Raw genomic sequence first — 27,200 nt, 5'->3', positions numbered from 1 at the left:
CACTAGGTTGCTAATGTATAGCTTCCTGTTAATCAGCTCGGACTGTTTTGGAAATGCTGCAGTTTTAATACACTTTGACAGGTCTCTTTCAAAACTTCTTGCAAACCTTATAAACAGTGATGAGAGATTAATATTATTTGGTATCTTCTGGGAATGTGGTCACATTCTGAATGAAAAAGGGAGGATTAAGAAAAGTTTCAATCAAAAGACTATTATCTGCCTTGAGTACAGTCTTCTGCCACTGCTCTTTTATAGATAATTTGATATTAAGAAGTGAAAAGTTAGACTAACCATAAGATACACTGAAGAAAAAAAAAGCTATGAGCTGAGAACATAAATACTTGACTTCAATGACAGGTTTCATGCTTTTGTTGAATATTTGGTTAGGGTTTTTTGGGGGTTTTTTTTGAGTTTTTTTTTTTTTTCTGAGATTTTTCTGAGTTTTGATTGAACTAAGCCGACTATATTTAGATCAAGTATTAATTTCTTATGTGCACCAAAACACAGAGTCAATATTGTATGTATTAACACACACCTGTCCCATGAAAATTATTCAGAGGTACTCAAATAATGGCAAGGTGGTTATAATTTTCTTTATTTTGTGTTCTGCAGTTCTCCACAAACATCAAAGATGGGCACAAGAGTCAACACAAGGGTTCAGTAGGTTTTCAACAAATAAGTTTTGGTACTTGTCTTAAATGATGCTGACCTCAGTATGTTAAAAAAGAAATCAACCCTGCTGCTTCCTTCCAATAAAAGGAAGAACATAGGGGGCGTGCACATTCTGTGTGTTTCTTCTGCTAATTAGTGGTTTGAAGGAACTGTGCATGAAAAACTCCCCACTGAGCTTATGGAATTTTATGTAACAGCCCTGTTATCTGGTATTAGTGTTAAATGTCCATTTTCTCTCATGTCCCTGTGCTGGTAGATGAAAACTTACTGTTTGGACTTCTTATGTTGGCTTGATTGCACATAGTGCTAAGTGAAGACAAAAATCCTTTTTAAATGAGCTCAGAGCAAGGAAAATCTGTTCCAGTTGGAAAAGTGGTTGGGACTACTTTGGAACGTGTTGTTGTGGCTTTAGCAATAGTTAAGAAAAACTACCGTGTAATATTTTAGCTGCCTATGGGACTCTTCAACAAGCAAAATGTATGATGTCATTTTTCCCATCGTCCCTGTTGTTTTTGGGGAAGGGAGGAAGGAGGTATGGAGTGAAGTTATGAGAACAGCCTCCAAGATACACTTTTGGTGGGGTTACAGCTTGAGGATACTTGAGAATGTCTTTGCTCTAATAAATAGTCTATTGCTTTGTCTGCAACTTTTCACATGCTTGACATTCCCCATCTATTTACACGGCTTTTGGTGTTTATGTCTATGGAGGCTGGTTGCTTTAACTATTTAAATTGTCACAAAGCAAACAGCTTTCTTGGATTGTGATTTGCTAACTGAATTGTATGGCCAGAATAGGTAGCATGAGGTAATATAAATAGAGCAAGATGTGTATAGAAACATGGTAGAAAGTGTTAAAAAGCTGTTACTTGTCTTTCTGTACTTCCTCTGGATTCTTGTGGATTTTTTGGCATAAGCATTTTGGTGTAATAGAAGATACAAACTATACCTCATAAATCGACTGCAGAAAGCTGACTCTGCTATCCTGCTGTGTTGCTTCACTGTTGGTGCATTTGTAATACAAAAAGTTAGTATTTAGATACTACTTTTAAAGGAGAACCTGAGGAAAATATAACTTGTGCTGGCTGTGAGCCCTTGTTTTGTTTTGCTAGTACTTGCAATAAATATGAGGGGTTTCTTACTGTGGGAAAGTCATGACCATTTTGCACTGTGGAGTGCTTACTACTTTTATTCCCAAAGATGATTACAGGTTTTTGATTTACCCCTAGGACCTGCCAGCCTGGTTTGCTCGGATACCACTGACCATGAGATCTCCCGCAGGAGCACATACATGTTCATCCTGACCTCATTTATTCTCTAAGTAGACACTATGACGTACCCTAAGATTTTAATTGATTCAGGGTCTGAGTATAAGGCTGCATGGCATCTGTGCACTTCCTCACACCCTGAGTCAGTTCAAATCTGTTTCTTTGCTCACCTACCATCAACCTGTGTCTTGTCAAATCCCATCAGCAGGTGGCTTTTGACTGCCTTTGAGGCCCAAACAGCCAACACTTGACACAGGCAATTCAGAGCCATCTCCCGCCACTGTTTCTCAGGCCTTTTCTGTTACATCTGCTGATGAAGGTATTTTCTGAGAGAAATCTTAGACCCTAACAGGTTGGAAAGAATTTTAATTTCACTTCTAATCACTAGGAAGATTTAACTCATTTTGAGAAGTGTCACCTATCTCTGAAATATTTTCTCCCTATGTCCCTTACAGTGCCTATATTGCCATCAATTGGTGTTTGCTGCTGTATGTACTCAGCCTCTAGGTAAAGGAGTTGGGGCTATTCTTGATAATTTTCACTACTTGCCTTTACTTCTTCCAAATCATCTCCATCTTTCTTCAAATGCCTTTCTTTAATCTCACCACCTGTGATTACTTAGTCTCTTCACCTTTTGTTCTTTGGCATTGGTCCTGCCGTCTGGGCTTGGATAGGATGGGCACCATTCAGCCCAGGAAATTTCTAGTTTAGATGGCAGACTGCCTCTTGAGATTGTTTTGAAAAGAGGATTTTACTCGTAGAAGATATTCAGTGGTACCATGGTATAAATATACATACTGCTGAGAATTAGAAAAAGGTTTCCTTGTGAATAACAGGATGCTGGGGAAATGCTTTTTCTGTGTATGTTTGCAATATACCCTTTTTCTTCTTCCCTTCAATCTCTAAAACCTCTGGGAATTGGATACTGAGCAAAATGACAGGATATATGGACTGCCTTAATGGGACACTTAGTAGTTTTGTTGTAAACTCTTGGTGCATAGGTACGCTCATAGGTAAGGAATTTAAGCACATTTTATACATTAGTTCAGAATTTGGGAAACAATTCTGGTTTTGATGATGCAGTTATGAGGTCTGAAGGGAACCAAATATAGTCCTCTGGTCCTGAGAGGAGTTTGCACTGCTGGTGTTTGAGAAGAAAACACTCACTAGGTAACTCTAGCAATGAGATTCATGTAAACTTAGTTCATTACTTCTCAAAGCTGAACCACAAGTTAGTCATATCACCAATGTGTAATTTATTTTTCCTCGTAAAGTCTTTTCCATCATCTAGGCAAGCCAACTTTCATCTCACAAATAAGGTACTGAAATTTCTTGCTCTGTGCCACTTCATTTTAAAAACATTTCTTTTCAAAGTTAACTTTCAGTTTCCTTTAACAGTGGAAGCAACAGTTTCTCGTAAAGGTTAACACCTGTCAGTCTGTAATGAAATCAAGCTTCATTACTTTATTATCTATACCTGTGAAAGAGAAAATATTTCACGGTGATTGTTCCTCTCCTGCATTAGTATTCCTGTGAATATAGTCCACTAATTGTCTCCATATAGTACCATCTATTTCCACTAATGTCCTGCAATTTGTAAGTTATTTTTCCAGGTGATGTCTATTTAAAAATTATACACAATTTTTATGATTACATTCATGATATAGGTATGTCTTTAAATGAACATTTAAAAAGTAAATGGGCCATAGCCTCTTTTATAGATCCTTTTACTAGTGGCATGTGTATTTACATTTGGACACTAAATAATAGTTTTTCAGACTGACAGAGGCTTTGACATTGCAAAATATATATATGCAGAGTTACAATATGAATTTTGGGAAACTAACCCAAGGCAGTAGGCTGAAAGTTAAGGGAGAAATTAGCATGCAGATGCAGAGAGGATTTTCTTCAGCTATGATTATTATGAGTTCTTTAAAATGGAACTCTCTTAGGCTCAAAATGAACACAGTGATCTCTGGTCTCCTTCCCTACTGAATTTTGGACTGGAGGAAAGCTAACTTTCAGGTCTCCATTTATTTTGAGGCTTTTAAAAATCTAATTTTTTTTTCTGATGTCTGCCTTAAGCAATTTTTTTTCACATTTAAAAGTCATACGATGCTGTTCAATGTGAAAGATTTGCTCCCTTAGCTTTGAAACTTTTCAAGTTTTCCCACAATCTGCTGTGATTTAAGACCAGCAAGATGGAGATTTCAAAATATTTAATTGCTTCTGTTCATTCCACTTGAATTAGAAATCACTTAAGACAATTTCCTTAGAGTGTTTTCAGAAGATTTCATGTGCTAAGATGAGGGTTAATCTATATACAAAAAGCTGATGTGTGCTGTGAGCTGTTGTACTCTCACTCACCTCCCTTCTGCTTTCTTTCCCTTGCAGCAGTCCCTACTGTCCCCAGGTGCTTCTGGCAAACTGGGGACAAGTAACTTAGGATGTTAGATTTCTAGAGCATGATCAAGTTTTCCTTCTTCTCAGGTGAGTTGCTTCACATATGGGATGTTTGCTTGTACAAATAGTTTTGTAAAATCATTTAGAGAAAGGAAGAAAATCTGTTAAACTAGTGAGGTAAGGTTGGTCAGAGCAAAAGCTCTGAAGACAGTGGAAAAGGTCTGCCTTTTCCAGGTTATCCCAAATGCTGAATGAGGGCTGTACTGCTGTTGCCAAGCTTTTGACATCTTTCAAACTTGTAATGAGAAGTTTAAACCCCTACTGGTATCCTTTGGAGGGAAAACTGTTCATGAAATCTGAGCTACCAACCGAAAATAATAGTATATTTTGAACTTGGGAGTCAAGTTAAATTAACGTCATAACTAAAAGACAAATATGATAATCTTTCCTGTTGCTCCTTTTTTCCAGTTGAGGTATTTGTTGCTTAATTGGGACGACTTGTGTGCGTAAATAGCTTTGCAGGGTTCATACATTGCTTTCTAGTAAGTATCTGGTGCCCACTTCCTCTCCTTTCTCCCTCCTTCCCCCATTCAAAATGCCCTAAATTGTTGGTCAGCTGGGAAAGGCGTCAGTGTATCCGCAGGCATCCAGATTAGGCACAGAGCTTTCAGATTTAAATGGTGCAGTGGTGGTGCTTGGATGGTAAAGACAAAGCTTCCAGTTTGGTATTTCAGCCTGGATTCAGGAGATACAGCTTTGTCTTGTTACAGTTTTATTGCAACTTTTAGCAGCAGTGATGGAGGAGCACTAATTTTAAAGACAGCCAGCATTTGCCACAGGGCACGGCTGAGCCCCTCAGCCACGGGCGGGCGGGCGAGAGCCCCGGAAAAAGCCTGGCCAAGGGAGGGCAAAACGCTGCCCGGCAGCCAGGGCTGAGCGGGGGAACCGTGCGGGAAACAGCCCTGCGAGCCTGAGGGGACAGCGGGAGCGGGGACGGAGGCGGGAGAGACCCGGCAGGGATAGCCCTGCAACCCCAAGAGAAATTTCTGCTCCCCACCATGTTCCTGTCTGTATTTGGTGAAATATAATAAATAATTAACTTTTTTTTCAGGTCTGTATAAAGTCTAGGGTCTCCTTAGGCATCAACTCCACAGATCCTTATTTCTCTCTCCAGTGGCTATTCTGTCTAGAAAATTGAATATTCAGCCTAAATATAACAGCTCAGGAGTAAGCTATGCCACTTGAATAGCGACGCACAGTGATTCCCAGTCTCACCCTGTGGCCTATGTTCCTATGCAGAAATGCATAGGAGTGTCAGTGATTTCGGTTCCGTGATGGCTGATCAGGCCAACCACACCATTTCTCACCGTTGTTTTAAGTGATGGCTGTTCACATTTATATCATGCTGTTTGATTCTTTGCCTTTCCTGAGAAGTCAGCTGAAAACTGAGAACAATGGTAACAGGTAACCTGTGCAGGACAAAGGGATTTTTGTTTAAAAATAGAGAATGCGAATGCTAATTTTGATCCCAAGATATGTTTCTGGGAGAGTAGGTTAGCCCAAATGCTGTTTTGTTTTTCATTAGTAAGAGTACCTAGACATCTTAATCCTATCCTTCATACTGTCAAACAATATCTGGAAGAAGCCTAATAAACATGGAAATGTTTCAGACATTTTATTTTTTTAATAACAGCATTAATTTTAGAAAACATTTTGGACAAACTCTGGAGCAGGTACAGTTGTGAGGAAATCATCAATATAGCTTGTGTTCTGCAAGGGGAAAAGAGGCAAACCCATGAATTTGTTTATTTTTTTAGTATGTATCATCACTCCCATGTCACCTTTAACTATTACAGGTTAAACAAAGAAGATAGCTGATTACTGCCAAAGCTCTGTGAAGAAAATCACTGGTTTCAGAGAGCTGTATTTCCATGGTTTAATTGGGCATTTTGCACTTAAGTGATTGTGACAGCTGTGTTTGCCTTAGCACCTTATCTTCTGAACTTTGAGCATGTGAACTGAGCTGAGGCTGCCCTGCATGACTGTGATGTGGGAGCAGCTCCCTGTCTCCAGCTGGCTGTGGCATGGAGCTGCAGTCAGGAGAAGCATGCCCTGGTTGGCTCCTGAGCAATGTGCCATTCTTCTCCTGCTGCAAGGCTCAAAGACAAAGTTGGCTGGTGGCCTGATGAGCTGCATTCAGCCTCTGTCATTGAGGAGCTGAAGAGATGCAACATATTTTTGGCATGAAATGTACCATGTAAAGAATATTTATTACAAAAATGTTTTATTTTTTTGTGGTTTTGGGAATACTTGTATGTATGACTTCTGCATCAAGTGGTTGTGGTCCTAGTCACCTCAGTGCTGGCACAGCACAGACATCTCTGAACAAACAAACAAACCCTTCTTTGCTTGAGACCTACTTAGTGTGGTTCTTGCAGGTCCAGCTGATGCCTTAAGAGGCCTCCTAGAAACAGAGACCAGACAGGAGTAAGAGAATAAAGGTAGGTATTTATTTGAAAGGCCTTCAAAGGTACCCTCTGGGAGCCAGAGGCTGTTGCCAAGATGGACCCCAAGATGGACGACAGGTCACGAGTTCTTCACAGTTTTATAGGTTTGGTTCATTTGCATATCGGGGTTAATTCTCCAATTAAAGCTTCAGTTTAATGATGTAATTTGCCCTCAGCTTGCTCCTCCTTAGAGGCTCTTTGCTTTATACTTTTTGGGCCTAGCACAGTCTGGGTGTCCTTGGAGAGCTGGCCTGGAGAGGCTTTGTTATGTCTACCTGGCATGAGAGAGCAGAAATTAACAGGCTACAAGAAACCCCAGAGTTACACACTAAGCAGTACAGGATTTGAAAAATATGGAAGTTAAAACCTAAGGCATCACGGCCAGCTCTTTCTGTGCATCAGTGCAGGATTCATGACCAGAAGTCTATCTAAAACATCACAAGACTTCTGCCCTGCATTTGGAGCTGTAATACCCACACCTGCTCTCCACCCATGCAGACTCAGTGAACTGATCGAAACCGCTTAGTTTCAAAAATCTAAATCTGTATACAATACTCAAGACAATTAAAACTTTCAAAACAGTGTTTTTCCAACCTCCTTTGCTTGGGGTGAAGTGGATGTGTGAAGTCCTTGGCACAGGCTTGGTATTTTTACATGTCATGTCTCACACAACTTGATAGCCTCACTCAAGCAGTAAGGTAGGTGTAATCTAGTAGTAGAGGTTGATTTCACTCCACATGATTTATGCCCCTGATTTGAGGCCTGAGAAAAACTGCATCTCATTCATGAGCTAAAATTCACATCCTGCATTTCTTGTTGCACAAGGCAAGGAACCTTTATAGTTCTCCAGTTGGTTCACGTCCAATTGAGCTGCTACAGTCAAAAAATATCAGTATCTGGGTAAAGTAGAGGTAAATGTATTTCATGATGAAAGTCAAAGAAGATTAAATGAGAAATTACTCCCTCGAATTGTTTTGGCCTTTTCTTTGTCTACTAGTGAAAGATCCATTTTTTATTTTCCCCAAGAAAATATCTTTGTAGATTGCTTTTCCCCATATTTTGTTTTGTGACCTTGGCTGTATGAGAGATGCAATTTTATGCTTGTCTCACTATCACTAAGTTTTGCTGATAGTTGTGTTTATTCAAATGTAATAAACAAGAAAATGTCTTTGCAGTTCCTGTTTTATGTCTCATGGAATCTGGTGACCTTCATTCATGTGTCCTCTTTCTGATGTTGTGGGGACACGGCACTGATCCTGCCGCTCTGGCAGCAGTATTGTATGAGTACATAACCTGACACTGAGGCTCTGCTGAATCCTTTCTGTTGGGGAGGTTTTTTGGCATTTCCTTCACTCCATTACAACATTGATGCTTTTGTCTGTGCTTCCACTTTCTTGCCTCTTTCCTCCTGCCAGTTAATTTTGGCCCTATTGTCCCATTGTTCAGACTCCTCAGGTACTGTCCTTCTCTGCAGCCCTAACTCCAGTGTCAGACCTTCCTCCAGTTCTCTTTCAGCTCCTAAACGTGAGCCTCATGTATGTAAAGGTCTCAACCTTTTTATTAGAAATAAAGGCATATTTCTTTTTTATTAAAATAACAACAACAACAAAAAAGGCAGAAAAAGTGCCTGTTCTCAGACCAGATTACTTCTTTCTGTTACTGTTCCATTAGTTCCACTGCTCACCCACTACAAATATACTGCTGTTTTTATGGGTTCCCCCTGCTCCCCCCTTCCCTTTCCTGTGCAGGATGCCAAGCATACAGGAAGGAAGGAGAAGAAGAAATTGTAATATTAATAACTATGATCCAAACAGAGTACGTCTCTGAGTAATGCTGGCACCTCTCTTTAAGTGTGCTCAAGTGAGTGGGACGAATGCTTTGCAGAAGTGATCAAAGAAAATTCAAAGAAAATTATGTACACACATCTGAGTTAACAAAATGTCTTATCATGTCTCAATTTACACCTGTAATAAGTTACATGAAAGTTACAGGAACTGTTCATATGCACAAAACTTGGTAGAGTTCACTTGCTGAATTAAGGGTCCAAGTTCTCTTCCCTATTCTATAATAGATTTGAAGTAAAACAATACTCTTTTTAAATGATAAAATGAAAAAAAACCCAAGAAGGAAACTCAGCAGGAACAATGAGTACTTTATATCTTCCCTCCTTCTCCCTTCCCTTAGATTTGGCAGGATCCTCCAGGAATGGAAAACATACCTTAAGATTAACAAGCATCCAGAAATTTCTCAAAATATCTGCTCTTAGTAATCTTTGTGCCAAAATTTGAAAGGGCCTTAAAGTCTCTGCAGCATATGACGTTCACATGCACTTTCCTGATGGTTACCTTTTAGCATTTTAATGAGCCCCTAGTGCAGACAAGATGCTGCTATGAGAAGACATAGTTGTACATAGGAATGACTTGGATAACCACACAGTTGCAAAGCTTATTCTTTCTTATGTGCTTTTACCATGTTAAACTGAAGAACTTCAAAAAATGTGTCTTGAAGGATATTTTTAAAGCAGCTATTCAGCTTGGATCCAGTTTTGTGTGCATAATTATATATATACAGGGCCTGATGGTTATCTGAACCACGTTTTATTGCCAAGGGACACATTCCATTATTTGTAATATGCACCAGGATAAGTCTACTATGCTCACCCTTGGATTTATGTTGCTGCAGTGCTTGAGAGCCCTTGTCATGGATGAGGAGTTTATTGTGTCCGGCTCTGCACAAATGGAGGACAAATAGGTGTTCCCTGCTCCCAAGGGCAACCATCCACAACCTATTTGGATGCCTGATTGGATTTTTTTCTCAGCTGCACCTCAGATTTGGGGGGTTTTTTCTCAAACATCAGCAAAATTTAATGCTGTCATTTTACATTGATGACAATACAGTGTTTAAGAGGGCTTCTTCATATTGTAACCCCAAACCTTGATCTTAGTAATAAAAGTCTTTCATAATATTTTAATCGCCATCATGAAGAAAACACTCAGGAAAATTCCAGCTGTATGAAATGGTTAAATGGTGTTGCTGTCATTTGTGTTAATATGTGCAATAGTGTTGAATGAAGTATGGAGTGAATTTTGTTTTCCCATTGTGGTTAGATTGTTAGAGCTTAAGTTTGGTGGGTTCATGAAGCTTAAATTTGTTACAGGTGAGCATATGGATAGCTAAAAGTTGTCACTGTTTGTATTTAAGTAAAAATGAGGAGTGAAGAGGCACTATGACAATCTGTGAAGTACTGGAGGTAAGGAAAGAAGGTGCATACAGGGACAGGAACTTACTGCTCTAAATTGGTGAGGTTGGTGTCTCCACAGCCTCTGTAGGTAATTTGTTCCACTCCTCCACTGTTGCCATATGCAAATCGCAGCTCTCATGTTTCAGTTGACGCTCGCTGCTTTCCATCCTCCCACTGTGCATCACTGTGAAGCCCTTGTCTCCTTCTTCTCAATGGTCTCCTTGGATGTATTGGAAAAGTGCTGTGAGGTCTCTCCAGTGCCTTCGGTTCCCCAGTCTTGAAAAAGCCCCCGTCCCTCAGGCCTCCTCAGAGGACAGTGTTCCAACCCCCAGACATTAAACTCACTTTATTGATGTCCATCCTGTATCAGGGGCCCAAAATTAGACACAGGTGATGGAAAATGAAACCTCACAAGTGCTGAGCAGAGGGATAGAATTCCTCCCCTCCATGTGCTGGCTGTGACCCTGTTGACAGAACCCAGGGCACTGTTGGCTGTCCCTGCTAGATAGGAAACTACAGAGATGTTACAGTGTCATAGTACTTAAGTAGCCATAGTACTTAAGTGGTGATACTACTTACTTAAGTAGTCACAGTACTTAAGTAGCACTATGTTGTGCTATGTAAGTAACATTGATCAGTCCTTAAAAGCTAAAAAAATCAGATCCAAAGCTAATAAAAAACCCAAGTGGGAGGTGGGAAAGTGAGATAGTAAGGTGAGATTGAATGTTGAAATGGATAATCATATTTGCAGCTGATGTACCCAAGGTCCAGACAAATGCAAGGAACGTATCTGGAAATGCTAGAGCAGGTGAGATTGCATTCTTGGCCCAGGTTCTCTTGTTGTTTGTGCATTTTCAGCTGTTTGATTGAAGAGGATGCCTCTGAATATCGCCTATCAGTATGTATGAGTTTAATACTGTAGCCTAAGGTGTGTCAAACCACAGAAGAGGATGGAGATGGAGAGAGATGGTGAAATTCCATAAAACCTGCAGTGGACATGAATCTAGCTTTTACTCCTTGAAAACCCCTTACAGGACGTTTTTCTTTTTTTTTTCTTTTCTTTTTTGTGGGATTTTTTCCTACTTTAATCAGTCTCCAGACCCTATTAAACAGGAACAAAAAGAGGAAGAGGAAGCACACAGTATCTGCTTTCTACAAAGCAGATTGTATTTATTTGTTTAAGTGAGACAGAATCTCAATGCTTTCAGTGTTTCTTAAAAGCAGATTTAAGCAAATCAGCCAGGCAGCCAGCCAGGCAGAATGCATTTTTAGGCACTGGCTCAAAGGCAATGTCAAGTCATATTAAGCTGGGTGCCTAGAAATAATATATGTGAGATTAAAAAAAAAAAAAGAATACTGGAAGATCATCTTGCTACAGTTATGGATGATTATTTGATACAGGTTGAAGAGAAATTGCATTTTAAGTCATAAAAGAGTGATGAAAAATGCTTTGAAATATTATGCTAATACAGTATCTAAGGCTGAATGCCACTTGATTGCTACTTCTCAGACACTTTACTATGAATCACCTGAATAGAGTCAACAAAGAAGCTGTTTCAAACAGAAAAAAAAAGTGAGATGTCTTAATTGTTTACTTGTGTGGAAAACTTGCTTAAATGATTGTGTATCTCAGTAGGAGTTTTTTTTTTTATATTACCAGGTTGAAACAGCTATGTTGATTTCCTCTTTTGTTTTTATATATTCAGCAGTACCAATTAAGCATCTCACCCACAAAATAGCATTTGTATGATGAATAACCAGTTTTGTTCAACCCTCGGTGCTGAAATGGGGGAAGAGTTTTCCTCAGCTTTGAGGATCACAGAATCGTTAGGGTTGGAAGGCACCTCTGGAGATCATCTCATCCAACCCCAGTGCCAAGGCAGGGTCACTTAGAGCAGCTTACACAGGAATGTGTCCAGCTGGATTTTGAATGTCTTCAATGAGGGAAAATCCATTACTTACCCGGGGAGCTTGTTCTATCACCCTCAATGCACAGAAGTTCTTCTTCATGTTGTAGGTGAAACTTCTTGTGTTTCAGTTTATGACCATAGCTTCTCGTTGCTGGGCACCACTGAAGAGAGTCTGGCACCATCCTCTTGACACCCGCCTTTGAGGTATTTATATGTATTGATGAGATCCCCTCTCTGTCTTCTCTTCTCCAGACTAAACAGGCCAAAAAGAAACAATCATAGGTGAAGTTAAACAGTTTTCATGGCAGGATGAAATAAGTTTCCTAGTTGTAACAAGGTCATTAATTATACCGTTTATCTAACACACTTGGCAAGGCATCCTAGGACTTACGGAGGCTCCCCTCGGTAGATGGTGCTGTTGTGTCTTGAACTACTTCCTAGGACGCGATGGAAACATTGCCCGAGGCAGTAGAGGCACAGTAAATGTTCTGCCTCTAGGGCGATTACAGGCAGGCTTAAATAAGTTACGGTTTTTTTGAGATTTTGTTTGTTTGTTTGTTTTTAAATTAAGAACGGGCCGGATTGATTTGGTGGGAGTTTTTGTGTCTGTAAAACCTGTACAAAAAAAAGCCTAACCTTTGAAGTAGGTCATACGGTTAGAGTAAGGCAAAACAAACCCTGTGTGGGATGAATGACCTGCACTACTCAGTCAGGAAAGCAAGCTTTAGGTGCCTACTGAATTAGTAGTGCTTATGGACGTTAGTTGCCTGTAAAAGGATACGACCACACCTTACCTAATCATGCTTTTCCTCAGACTGTTTGAATGACAGCTCTGGCACAGGTTCCATAAAAAGAAAGTTGCACAGAAGGGTGCTGCTAGTAAGTGCATGAAAAGAGCACTGTGCTGCACTGGAGTGCTCTGTTGTTACTTCAGTACCTGACATGCAGAAATCAAAACAGCAGATTTTCTTCCAGGCTTGGAAAATAAAGCCTGAAGGCATGTGTGCCTGCAAACACGAGAGTATTCCCTGCCCCGCCCCTTAGTTTTTCCTAGAAGCATTTCCTCACTGGGTCTCGGGATTTCAGTAGTGCAACAGACTAGTGACACAGTCTGAGAGCCACTCTGGTCATTTCTGTTACGTTCCCCAAAGCTTTTTTTGGCTTTTGCACAGTAGATAGCAATTCCTGGATCCCAGTTCTGCTGAGCCAGCTGGGCTCTTACAGCCTGTTTACAGTTGGGAGCTGTGCTGCTGAGAGACTGAGGACAGTAAGAAATATTGGCACTCTCAGGATAGTGGGAGGTAAGGCAGACTTAAGTCAGCAGAAAATTAGGGCAGCATGAACTTACAGTCCAGGTCTGGGCCAGTCTTAGCCATGTAAGTAGCCTTACATGATGGATAAACTGGAGGGATTTGATCTATTTAATGAGCAGCAGCATCTATTTTTTTTTTTTTTTTAATAGATATAATTAAAGTAGCAGAATGCTGCCCCACAGCATGCTCCCAGATGGCAGTACGATCTCTAGGCCAAGGTTTCCGTCTGTTTTCTTGTAGGCAATCCCGGGAGCAAAAGAAGTCGAGTTACTATGGTGACTTAATACAGGACGAGTGGAGATCACAAACACAAAAGCATCCCATTTGTTGAGTACCTCCTGGACACATCTTTTCCATTCTGAAGAGCTGATAAAGTCTGGCTGAGCCAAGCTGTTTTGCTTAATTCCTCAAGAGCAAAAACCATTTATTTATATGTCACATCTGTCTGGTTGCAACTCCCTGTCATGAAATCCTCTCTTTGTTACATGCTATTAAGTACACTTGATCTCTTAATCAATTTTTAAGGCCGGAGAAGATGGCTATGATTCAGAGAGAACACTTCACTGGAAACGGTACACCTAGCTCATACCCTCATATGAATTTCCTCTTGTGATGCATAAGAATTTACATTAGAGATGTGATGATGTGATATTTTGCTCTTATTATGTATTTAATGTATCAGTGACAAGTCTTATAAAGCCACAAAAAATTGTATAGATTTTGATGGGAGACATATGTGGACATGCAGACATGGTATTAACCTGAACACTTTATTTCTAAGTAGCTTACATTTTTATGGAGAAAAGCTGCTTTACAACCCATTTAGATGAAGATTAACTTGTTTAATGTTTAGTTTCATTCCCAGTAGAGCAGTGATTGAAATCTATTTAGTCTGAGACAAATGCAACAGCACTGTTTTGCCTTAATTTTAATATTTCTAAGGATAAGGGACAGAGACTCTTGAAAATGAGTCCAAAGAGTCAACTGTTTACATAATACTTGAGTCACTTTGTTGGACTGCCATCTTCTTATCTTTGCATGCACAAGACTATTCCAGTCTTCTCAAAATGGATCTTAGGAGCCTGGATCACAGCTCTAAGCTCTATAGAAGACTGAACATGCTTAATTAGGCTGTTGAAATGAGACTAGCCACAAACATTTCAGAATTTATAAATAGATGACTGAATCTGAGTCTGGTGTAGCAAATCTCAAATCCTTAAAGTAGATTTTGGGCTTTATTACCTTCACAAGTCTTGTAGAAAGTCTGGTGACATAAGACACAGTTTGCAAGTAAACCAAGTTCACAAGGAACTAGAGTCATTGGTAAAGCCAGCAACCCTCATTTTTCAGGTCAATATATTGCATTCCTTAAAAGTCAATGCATCTCCAAAATGTCTATGACTGATCACCTCAGACAGGGAACCATACTGTTCCACCCTTAAGCAATCATTCTCTGTGCCCAATACTGGCTTACTAGAGGGATGCTTTGCTCCTTGAGTTCTTGCATGCTCTTCTAGCTCATGCCTATGCTTGTGATTGCTCTGTTTGCTCCTCTCAACCACAGAAATGGGAGTAGGACAAATAAAATAACTTGAAAAAAGTAATTTTCTAGGAGTTTTTGGTTTTTTAGTACTTTATTTTGGTTGCAAATCTTCCAAACTAAAAAATAACCATAAAAGGTGGGGCGAACAAAGCTAGGTGTCTCTCTCAAGCAGTTTGAATCTGTCTGGGCAGTGGATAAAGGCATCATTTACCTCCTGACTTCCTTTTGCAGTTACCACAGGGAGGCAGCTGTTGGGTCTGCTTGGCCGTGCCATCCGTACAGCACAGGCTGGCATGCTCAGGTGTCATCTTAGAGTAGGTGATTCATTATGGTAGCTGGTCCATGACAAGCTGATGGGCAGGTGAGATGATTTCAGTCCTGAATTGAAGGAAAGGTATAATTCAGGCCATATGTCAGGGCTGTGTGTGTAGAAGCAAGTGGGAGAGGGACCACGGGGAAGTGATTGAATCAGAAGCAGAGAGGATTGAAATTCATCCAAAACATATTACCTAAGATTTTGGTAGTGCCTCCACTATTGCTCATGATGAGGCTGGGAGGTTTGGAGTTCCACTGATTGGTGCTGCACCCTTGGAAAGGGACGTGGGGAAATGTTCTCATCTGTCAGGATCTCATTATCTGCAATGGAGTCTGACAGCTGTAAGGTTACACGTGTATAGATCAGGCAGAAGTAGAGTCAGACAGTAATTTTACTTTGCCGTGGCATAGGGTGAGAACTGCCATCCTGGAGTCCAAGCAGCACAGCCACTGACTGCCATGTGCCAAGCAAGCGTGTATCAATCCCAAGAGACTTCTGTCCATGCTCCCACTCTCTGCTGCAGCCCTAGAGCCTTCCTCCTTCGAGCTTCCCTCCTTCTCCTTCCTTTGATTTCTGAGAGAGGCAGAGGCAGCAGGCAGTGCTTACCTGTCCCATTTCTGAGCTGCATGGATTTGAGAACATGGCTGCATTTATTTCCTACATTGTCATGTCATTGCTTCCTCTCCAGTCCTGGGAAAGGCTGCAGGGAGAGGAATCACCCAGGCCTCTAAAGTAGGAGTCACAAGAAGAAGATAACTTTTTTAGAAATAAAATGCATCCCAGAAAACTAGCCTGGGCAGCATTGGGAGTTGGAGCTGGGGTTACCAGGATCTCATGACATACTCTTCTGCCGACATCTTCACTTGGGTGTCCGCTGGACCTGGAAGCAGACTTGGTTTGTTTTATATTTGTTTAATCAGACTTGGAAGAAATAATCCAGATGTGTATCAACTTCTAAATGTTTTTTCTCAGTGGGTGAGAGATGTGGATTCAGGTTTCTTGTTTGGAAACTTCACTGTAGTGAGTTAGAGGTGCCATGAACTGAGTAGACTTTCTGAGGTGACTGATTCAGCTCATTTATCTGGCAATATGTGATACATTTGCCAGGTCTTTATCCTGGATTTCAAAGTGTCAGTTCCTAGTACATGGAGAGGATACACGATACCCTTTTAGAAATTAGGCAAGGTCTGACATTCTATTTGAAGGGATGAAAGTGATGTAGGGAAGCAGAAGAAATGGCAGAAGAAAATTATTTTGGTATCTACTGTTACCAAGCTGGGAATAGTTTCTCTGAAGGGATACTAAACCTCCACTTTTTTAGAAAGTTTCAAAGTGAAGCACTGCAGAAAATGTTGAGGAGTCTAACTTTGATTCCTCCCACGCCATTATCCAAGTTTGTTCAATCCTCCTTGCTAGTGCATTGTGAATGGGCTTTCTCAGCTCTTTGCTTGAATGGAACTCCTTCCTTTTCCCAGCAACAGAAACTGTACACATTCTCTTCTCACTGCTTCTACTGCCCAGCATCATGCTGCCTGAAATCAGGTACTTTATGTATCTCCCCTTCCCACTTTCTCTCCTATATTCTCTTGTAGCTGTGGTCATAGACCCAGACCTGTTCATATCGTCACTCTCTCTTCTCTGGAAGCATTTTCCATCTTTTCTCAGGTTCTTGGGCTGAACACCACTGTAGAGGACCCAGATGACTGCGGAAAATGTTATTTACATCATCTTATTCTCACTGGGAAACCTGCAAGTTGTAAAACGTATGTATAAGCATGTTGGCTGAGGCCTAAAGTGAAAATTAACCCCTTGCATTTCACTTCCCCACTTTGTCCAAATAGCAGAGGGCAGAGAAATCTGAAAAATGAAGAGTGTTTTGTTTCCATCTCAGGGGTGCATGGGAGACAGGGAGGGCCAGTGGGCAAACCTAAAATATAAATTGGTTTTACTGCATTAATAAGTTTGAGAGGACTTTCTGCTGAAAAGGGAGCAGAGTTTCAGGCCAATTAACCCTAACTATGCCTGGGATAAACTCATCCGCTTGTGTGCAGGAGTTGCTTCCAGGGCTGGAGTGGAAAGATTAAGGTGGACAGGGGAAAAGAGAAGAGACAGATGGTTTTCTGCAAGTGTTTGGCAAGCTCTGGCACAGAAAAAACTGCTTATGGGTTTCCTGGGAGCTGAAAAACAAAAGCAGCTGCTGAAGAATCACATTTAAGGGAGATTCCTGGTGGAATGTATTTAGCTCTCTGTGTTATCCACACTTTCTAAAAAGCTGAAATAGTAAACTGAGCAGAGTGGCAGGGAAGTTATCACTGTTCTTAGAAAGGGGGGTGGATTGATACCTGGCTGGCTGAGGGAGGAACAGTTCATGGCAGGTAGCAGGGACCCCTATAGAAAAATGGCATGACTACAGATCCTCTGAGGTGACACTGGACCTTGCTATTGTCCAAAATGATGACTAGGAGGCTTTAGCATTTCTCTTCAGCGTAAAAAACCCCCAAACAACAACAGAAATTGTCATTACTGTTATACTTCAGGGACTTCCTCTTTCCCAAGAGCAGGGTCAAGCCAATATTCTTTTAAAAACTTCATTAAATGTAAACAGTATCCTGGTTTGTGTGTGGCAGGAGGGCCACACACACATGTAACTTTGCAATAGTGCCCAAAGATTTTTCATGTTGAAGCCCTCTTGCTGCACAAGTGAAAGGGAGATGCTTGTACTGCGCATTAAGTCCATAATGAGAGACGTGTGTGTGCAGAGTGGGGGGCGTATTTGAGGAAATGGCAAAATATTTCTTGAGTTAAGTATGTTTGTGAAACATTTCAGTCAGGACCAGTTATACACCAGTGATTCCCAACCACACTCAACCTTTTCCATAGCCCTGCATGCTGTTCCCTTGTCTCCCATCTCGACAGCAACCCCCACAATACTGTTGCTGCCCATGCCTTCCTCCCCTGCTGTCAGTTTGAGAAGGTGCCAGTGGAAAGACTTAGATAATCAGCCAAGCAAAGCACAGTAGTTTGGTCTCTCATCTCTAATGTTGGTGTTCAAGCCAGAGAGGTTATTTTAATTGGGACCTAGTATTAGAGATAATTTTTTTTTTTTCCTAGAAAGTGATTGTGTTAAATTTGAGATTAATGCTAAGATTGATTAAATTTAACCTGGACACAGATTTAACTTTCAATCACTCAACAGTGGCTTCCACAACACAGAAGAAAAAAACAATGAAGCAGCCAGAGTATGGGATATGTCAATCTCAGCTATTCATTTTTAGGATATTACAGGAGATGAATGTGTTTGGACAGTGGAAGGGGAAGAATGGCCTGGTTTTAGAAGTGCTCAGTTTCCCAGACAATTCCTGGTACACTTAAATTTTGGATGCTGAATCTTCCTGAACATCAGATGTACAGAGTACATCTACACTGCTGGCAGTATCAGATGAAAAAATCTAGAGTTCCTATTCTCTTGCTGTTTTTTTTTCTTTTGCTTCATTGTAAGTGATTAAAACCAACTGACAATACCTCCTCTCCCTCCTTCTTTATTAATTCATGATGAATTCTGTTTTCTGGCTGACATCAGTACAGTGTCATGGTTCAAAACTTTTCCAGTGCTTGGTTGGCTTGTTCCTTGCTTGCTGAAAAAAGTGTTTATATCAGGATTTTTGGAAAGAAACAAAATGTGAAGTTATAGGGAGGGAGGAGTTATTTTGTTTTGTTTCTACAGAACTTGAACTTTGATATATTTACATTGTCTTATATGTGATTCTTATTAAGAAAAAGTATTGCAAATTGTTCTGGTGTTTTTTTTCTATTCATTCTTCTGTTATACTTTTGGCAGAGTATTAATCTCAATAGGATGTGGCATTCTGCGTGCACACTTAGGTGAGCTGTCTGGCAGATTTGCCAGAGGGTACAACATCTTTGAGAAAAGTCTCAGATATTCCTGTGATCCATTTTTTTTTCCACTTGAGTTCCATGCCTGTCTCACAGTCACTTGCTGCTATATGCAAATCCTTTCTGGTTATTAGGTTTGATCTTAAAGATGCCTTCTGTTAAAGCCTCTGTGCCTGAAGTAGGCTCATATATCTCAGTCGGATCCCGTAAGTGTCCTACATAAGGAGCGAGCCCTCACTCGAGTGTGTAGATCTTGAAAATTCAAGTCTTTTGTCAGTAGTCTTTGTACTGGAGCAAGGATGACCTCTCTATTTTGTGAATTCCTTGAAAGCATTGAAAAATTAAGAATGCAGCTAGCTATGAGACCAAAGAGCATTCTAACTCTCACCTTTGCCTACAACCTGAAATATTTGTTTAGAGACACTAAATATCAAACTTCTAGTGGTTTTGCATGCAAAGCAAGGGAATATAGTTATTGTCAGAGACAGGGGTAAACTTTAAAGACATAAAATTATGATTTTCTCTTACTGTTCCCAGTGTCAAAGGGAAGGTTATTCGCTGCCAAAAAGAAACCCCCCAAAAAAACCCAAAAAACCCAACCTGCCAATCAGCAGTCTCTTATCTGTTAAGAGATGTTCCATCTACAGTGGTAGTTATACTAAAAAAAGCAATTACTTGTATCATTAATTTACACTAATCATGTGTAGTCTGAGAAAATTTTCAGAAAGACAACAAAAACTGTGGTTATGATGATTCATGACTTACTGCATTGGCTTCATTCTGGCGTCTTGCACATAGTGCCTAACAAGGGATCATTTGGAGAAATTATGTTCTAAATAATGCCATTAGTAAATCAGAGTCTTTTGCTTCAACTCATAAAAGAGCTTGGTTCCTGAAATGAAAAAAATACAATAATGGAAGTCCTGACTGGTTTGTAACACTGTTCTCCTTTCTGAGTATGTTCTCAAAATGCTTGAGCATTCCAACTCCCAATGGATTTGATGTTGTTTGACACCTAACTAAAAGCGACTTGCTTCCTGGATAGCCAACTTAATTTAGAATGCATTACCTGCGCTCAGATTATCTGCCACGTGTTGAGATTGGTATCTGGCCACACGGGCAACCAGAAAATTCAGACGTTTAGGTCTTTGGAGTGTCTCTTTCTGAGATGTTCTTGCAAACAACTACTTTCATTTTTGGGTTTTCAAACTGAGGGTCAAATGTACTTTATTGAATATCTATCTTTCTTTTCTTTCTTTGTTCAACAGAATGCTATCTGTTTTACTGTGTCCAGCTGGCACACCCTCAGCATGCTGATTTAATTTAAAAACTCACTACCCATTGTAGAAGCCAGATGTAGCTGAATAGCAGAGCTTTGCTCATGGTATGGCTCTGATGGCTGAACTGTTCCAAGGACCATTACTGCAAACAGTGCAGAGTAGTGAGTAGTGAGGGAAGTCAGGAAGTGCTGCGTCTGTGATGTGCCTGAGAGTGGGACTGTGCTTTGACAGGGTGGGCTTCTATCATCCCGTGGCTATAGAATTCGAGATTGTTCTTCAAACGTACTGTTACTGGGACTCACTTAAGTTGTAGCAAATTCCAAGCCAGTAGAAAATTGAACAGGCTTGCAGGCATCATCCCTCCCCAGTCCCAAACTTGCAGGTACAAATTTGTACCTGGGGAGCAGGTAAAAGGGCTATGGACAGCTTGCTTTCAAAAAATATAGAGCAGCCATCAATATAGTGAAGATCCCCATCTTAAAAACTTATTTTGTAGTTTTACACTGCAATAGTCTCAACTCAGACCTGGCAGCAAAAATACAGTGAGAAAAGTACCATTTGCATTAGATACACCACTGTCATTTTTGAGCATTGTTCATGCTGTCCAAGGAATTGAAAGCTGGAAGGATGATTGTCAACAGACTACAGTAAACCTGACTGCTAGATCATTTTATTTATCCCTTACCCACCTCACCTTTTACAAATAGGTTTTCTGGCTATTCTTCATACTGTTGTTTGTTTGGGAAAGAAATGAGATTATAAAGACAGCTGGATGCACATAATACAAATGAGGATAAGAACAACTAATAAGAGTAAAGATAAAACAGTCTCAGGTAAGACTTCCACAGTAGAAACTTCACTTTGGTATAAAGTCACAGTCATTTGGTATCTTCCATTCAGAAAGAGCTTGTCACCTAAACAGTATCTGGAAAATAATGGCTACAGGCAAGAGCATGGGATGAATCATGAAAGGGTTTGACCTTTGTTCTTGGCTTTTCTGAGTTGCTTTGGACAAGTCACCTCCTCACTGTTTAAATTCCTCCTTTGCATTTTAATCATATGTAAGCATCCAATATTGCTGCCTATCTTGGTCAAACTTATCCTTTACATTTTGAAAATGGTTATGTCTCTTTCTTCCCTGTCTAAACAATCTCATACCTTTGATCTTTCCTCATAGCTCCTGTTTTCTAACTGCTTGATCAACCTCTTTGCCTTTCTCTGGACTCCTCCAACCAATGCATAACAATCTGTAACTGTGGTGGGTAAACTGGGCACGTTACCCCAGCTCAGGCCTTTTCCCTCTGAGGATGGAAGAGCACTTGCTAAGGATGCTGAAGTGCCCCATCTAGGAAAAAAAGAGAGACTGGGAAGGTTCTCTTAGACCTGACTATTTTCAATACCTTCTATGGAAGTTTTGATCACCAGATTCTAATGCTAAATCATCAATTGAGCATTGTTGTCACCTCATTCAAGCCTTATTTGTGTAGCTACAAGCACCCTCCATAAGCTTTCTTTTGCCTTGCTGTCATCTTAATTGATGTTCTCTACATGACTTTTTTTGGAAACACATGGTAAACTAAATTTATAAAACTATTTTGGCTATATTAGGATCTAATGAGATCGTATTACCTTATCTTGTACAGAAATAATCCAGAGATGGACTACTTGATCTTGTACTGGCCTCCCATGTGACAGGAGGCTCCTGGAAATGTAAGGGAGCAGATACCAGCAAAAATGCTAATTAACTGCAGTGCCTGTAGAAGTGCTTGGCTGCTTAAGATACAGCATGCCTGCTCTTTCCCTCAACCCAATGAATATCACCATCCATTCTAAAAGTTATTGATGACTCTCTTTTACCAGACTGGTCTTTCTCTTGTATCCCCAGTACCACATTAAGCAGGTCAGGCATTGCAGTCATTGGTGGTTGCTTAAGTTTCATCTTTGAGACGTTATGTGTAGTTTTGCCCCTGCCAAAAAAAGAAAAAAATATCTGAAACTTTCTGTCTTGGGGCTTTCTGTTGCATTGTTTCAGGACTAGCCAAAACTGTAATCATATCTTAAAATAGAACTTATGAAGAATAAACATTGTAGTACAAGAAAATTATGGTGAGTTTGGTTTTGTGGTTTATTTTTTTTCAGGTGAGCCATTTCTGGAAAAGCATATTAAAGGCTTCAGCCTTAGAGAAAATTGACTGCATGCTCTTCATGGAGGCTGGACTTTTTGGACTGTGTGAATCTTGGAAGCTGTGTGGAAAACAGCAAAGTTTCCTCTGCTCTCAGTGAGCATCCAAGCAGCACTCCCTTGAATGCTGCCAGTGTGGAGACACAGGGACTGCAAAGAAGTTTCTGGTGCCAGAGAAGGGAGCAGGTCTGGTTCAGTGTGATGGACCCTGGGTGAACAGCAGGTGCGTACCAAAGCCATTCTATTACTCCTCTCCTCAACAGGGGAGAGAAAATATAAGGAAAGGCTCATGGGTTGAGATAAGGGCAGGGAGAGATCATGATCCAATTATTGTCATGGGCAAAACAGGCTTGACTTTGGGAAATTAGTTTCATTTATTACCAATCAAATTAGAGTATGATAATGAAAAATAAAACCAAATCATAAAACACCTTCCCCTCACCCCTCCCTTTCTCCTGGGCTCAACTTCACTCCTTGTTGCTGCCTGTTTTGAGCTTCCCCTCCCCCCTCCCAAAGACATGTGCTCTGAGCTCCTTTGTTCCAAGCGCGGGCAAAGCCAAATGTAACTCAGACTCTTCAGCAGTGTCTGATTGGCCGCTCACCCCGGGTCCGCCCCCAGTCCTCCCCTTTCCCCTTCTCCTAATAAAAGATCGTCGAGGGGAAGCAAAGGCTCTCTCTCAGCTCAGCTACTTTCCTGTAAACATCTCTGGTCGTCTGTCTCATTTGAAGGCTTCTAACTGCAGGGAATTGAGCGAGCAGGGAGCTATATTTCTCCCTCTTTGCTTCTGCTGATGGTATTTGCTCTGCAGCTGATTCAGGTACCGATTTTAGAGCTACTGAAGTGCTAGATTGCCCGTGCTACCTCTCAAGGCTGCTCGAGGCTTTCTAAGGCATTGAAATACAAGCGCTAGCCGGTATAAAGCTGAAAAGATACCTTCCGCAACTCCTGATTTTCAATACCTCCTCTGCCCCAGCAGCACAAGGGGACAGGGAATGGGGGCTGTGATCAGTTCATCCCATGTTGTCTGGGCCACTCCTTCCTGCTCAGAAGGAGGATTCATCACAGTCTTGCCCTGCTCCAGTGTGGGGTCCCTCCCATGGGATGCAGTCCTGCATGAGCTTCTCCGGTGTGGATCCTTCCCACAGGTTGCAGCTCTTCATAAACAGCACAAACAATGTGAGTCTCTGCCAGGGTGCAGTCCTTCAGGAATAGGCTGCTGCACAGGGTCACAAGTCCTGCCAGCAAACTGCTTCAGCATCTTCACTCCATGGGGCCACATGTCCTGCCAGGAATGTTCTTCAGCATAGGCTTCCCACAGGGTCACACCCTCCCCTGGGCATCTGCTTACTCTGGCATGGGGCCCATCAGGGGCTGCAGGTCAATCACTGCTCCTGGATGGACCTCCATGGGCTGCACCACAGGCTGCAGGGAATCTCTGTTCCAGTGCCTGGAGCACCTCCTCCAGTCCTTCTGCACTGATCTGGATGTCTGCAGGGCTGCTCCCCTCACATATTCTCACTCCTCTCTCTGGCTGCTGTTGTGCAGTGTTTGTTTATTTATCCCCTCTTAAATACATTATCCCAGAGGTGCTACCAAGGTAGCTCATGGGCTTGGCCTTGGCCAGCCACAGATCCATCTTGGAGCCAGCTGTCATGGGCTCTGCCGGACATGGGGAAGCTTCTGGCAGCTTCCCACAGAAGGCAGTCCTGTAGCCCTCCGCTACCAAAGCCTGGCTACACAAACCCAGTACACTCAGCAAGCAGATGGGGAGTTGGAAGGGGTCTGGTGAAAACATGGGCTACAGCTAAAAGAAGGGATAGGGGCTGGATGGTGGGGAGCTCTGAGGAGGGAGAAGGAACTGAAGGAAGGTTTCATGTCTGCAGCAGAGACATAGCATTAGAGCACCAAAGTGCTCTTTCCTGCTCTTGTCTCTCCCTTTCCCATTTTCTTAAATTCATCACGTGAAAACTGAATTCTGCATCAGCTGGTGTGTTGTGAGCTAGAGACATCCCTGCCTTTCCCTAAAATGCTTGGGCAAATGCCCTGAACTAAGTCTGTATCCAAGTGCATTAAGGGACAAATCAAGTTTGTATATGAAGGTTGCTCTTGGTGTGAGCTTCTTCATAAATGACAACAACAACAACAACAACACTTTCCTTTGCTTTAGCAGGTTTAGTTATAAGGTATTTTAGTACAGAATAGCAAAACAGCTATTTTCATGCTGTGAGTACCTCTTTTTTTAGTCAGGATACATTTTATATCGATCATTTGAGTGAGATATTCTAGTCTTCGGTCCTTCCCAAGAGAATCCAGAATTTCATGGTATAAAGAGGTATTGCTAACTTAAGGTTCGCATTTCCACGTTTAGCTTTACTGCAAAGTAATGTATATTCTTCTTTCTGGAGTCTACTTTCTTGTTCATGTATACAATATGTAGCCTCTGTTCCATAAAAATAAATCGTAACCAGCTGTGATCATGAGATAAACCCTGACATTTGAATTGCCTGACTTTGAAAATGATGGGAGAGCACATTTTTTACTTGAGTCTATAGGTATGGACCAGTGGAATAATGAAGAAGCTAAATGATAGCCCAGCCTAAAAATCATCATTTGCTTTTGACAGATTATCTATGTTGGAGGAATGATTAGGGAATGGGGGAACTTCCTACATCAGCAACAAATACAATCCAACACATCCACAGCTAGACAGGGACAACAGTAGGAATGCCAGTTACGCTGCCTCAGGGGAGAGGGAATGTCGTTTCAGAGAGAGCAGGGCAGAAGGACATCACCTCATAGCTATTCCAGCAGAAGATCGATACGTTTCTGAGCACAAAGCCATTTGTAGCTTTTAAAATGGAGACCGCCACATACAGTGGGAAGTTAGCTGCTTTTGATGCAGCAGTCAAAGGGTCAAATTCTTTTCCCTGCTGCTTCAGTGTAGCTCTGTGGCAGTCTGCTGGGCTCCACCAGTGAAACTGAAGAGGAGGATTTGGCTTGCAGCCTGGTTTTAATCTGCACGTATGGTATCAATTTTGGAAGCATTTTCTGATTGTCCTCACAGTTATAAAAGGGTAGAAAAATATATTTCTCCTCTTTCTCGGTTAAAAAACAGGCTTTTGTTAACTCATTTGTGTTAATTCTCTACCTGAAAAGCTTAATACTTAGCTTCATCTTCAGTTTTGTCATGGGATTGGCCTGTCTATTAATAAGTACCTCTGCTGTCTATCCTAAGGGAAAGGCTGCTCTGGAGAAACTAGCTTGCCCCACCAGATTCCAGTTCTCTCCTGCACACATAGCTGATGCTGAGTCCGTCAGGACATTAATGTATGGATGCCCCTTCTGACCATAGTCACTGGAATCTCCTGCACATCAGTCTTCTTCCGTTTTTTTAACGTGTTCATCCAGTTGTTGTTTGCTCAGAGATGAGGAGTTTTGTGGTGTATAGCACATGGCAACAATTATGTACATTTTCAAGTGACTGCTGAAGAGGGAATGTCTCCTCATGCTCACCAAAATCTTCAGCTCTTTTGATGAGTGCAGGAGCCATCAGCCATGGTTTTTCTGCCGTAAGGTTTTTCTGCATATTCCTTGATTTTGGTCCATTCAGTGTTTTATGTCACCCCTTTCTTTGGGATAGACATTACTTTCTCCTGCTTCTGAAAAAACCCAGAATCTCTCCCCAGGGCACAGGACTGCGAGAAGCTGCCTGTCACAAGGATTTCAGTTTTCCCATGTAATTGCAGAAAGTATTAATGTTTTCTTCAGAATCTGAGGAAACTTACATATGAGAGGCAATTAAACATTTACAGTAACTTTGGCCTCTTTTTTTGCTGTTTTCTCATTTAATTCCTGATTTTTCTTCACTTGTAATTACTTCTTATTTTATGTGTCTTTCTGCCCTCTTTTTGCACTCTCCTCCTTTTTTTACCTCTTTCATCTACCTTGACACTCAGTTAGCAACCAAAATCAAAACTCCCATGTAGCTGTACAGACTTATTACTTCTTGGCTCTTTTAATAGGCCTAAATATCTTCCTTATCATAAATAAGGAATAAATATCGTAAGATATTAATGTAAGAGGCAACTGAAGAACAGTGGCAGGCTGTGTGTGATAAACAGCTTTAGTTATGCTGCTAAGAAATAAAAGGACTGCAAAACACAGAAGGTGAGACAACTGAAGCAGGGATATGAGTCAAGGTTGTTGGGTGCAGAGTGGTAAAGACAGCCCTATCATTTTTGAGAGAGTAGATAACACGTTCCACCTGGAATTTCTGCTGACAGCTGTCCATGTGTGCCAGTACTATTATTGTAGGTTAACAAATCGTTGGAAGTTCTCATTATTTCCAGCAAATTGGAACTGTAATTGCTTCTAGCAATTTCCCTAGACTCCTTGACCTGTAACATCAGTAATTCATAATGATTAAAATAGGAAGCAAAGCAGCAAGTTCATCACGCTCTCTAGAGCACAGCACTGCTTTGGTACTTTAAACAGAGTACGCAACATCTGTGTTGTGTTGGTTTAGATTTATCTCTTATGAGAGGCAGATCTCTATCTGCTGAAATAATTGAAATTACCTTCTAGCATACTCATCAGGAAAGCAAGCTTTAACACCCGCAGATCACTATGGCTGTGTCTGTAATTCAAGAACTGAGAATACCTGTAAGAGGTTC

The 27,200-nt window shown here is 41.1% G+C and overlaps 1 protein-coding gene across 1 annotated transcript in view; it reads left to right on the top strand.

Moving 5' to 3' along the window:
* The window catches only part of FBXL7 (F-box and leucine rich repeat protein 7), a 282,260-nt gene that overhangs the window by 48,749 nt on the left and 206,311 nt on the right, over positions 1-27,200 (top strand). The window contains exon 2 of the mRNA XM_032117747.1: positions 22,484-22,749. The gene's annotated coding sequence lies outside the window, so the exon portion shown is untranslated. The remainder of the gene's footprint in view (positions 1-22,483; positions 22,750-27,200) is intronic.

The sequence above is a fragment of the Corvus moneduloides genome, chromosome 1 (genome assembly GCF_009650955.1).
Source record: "Corvus moneduloides isolate bCorMon1 chromosome 1, bCorMon1.pri, whole genome shotgun sequence".
NCBI classification, from domain to species: Eukaryota; Metazoa; Chordata; class Aves; order Passeriformes; family Corvidae; genus Corvus; species Corvus moneduloides.
The sequence above is the reverse complement of the archived record's forward strand: the minus strand, read 5'-3'. Positions and strand labels throughout refer to the sequence as shown.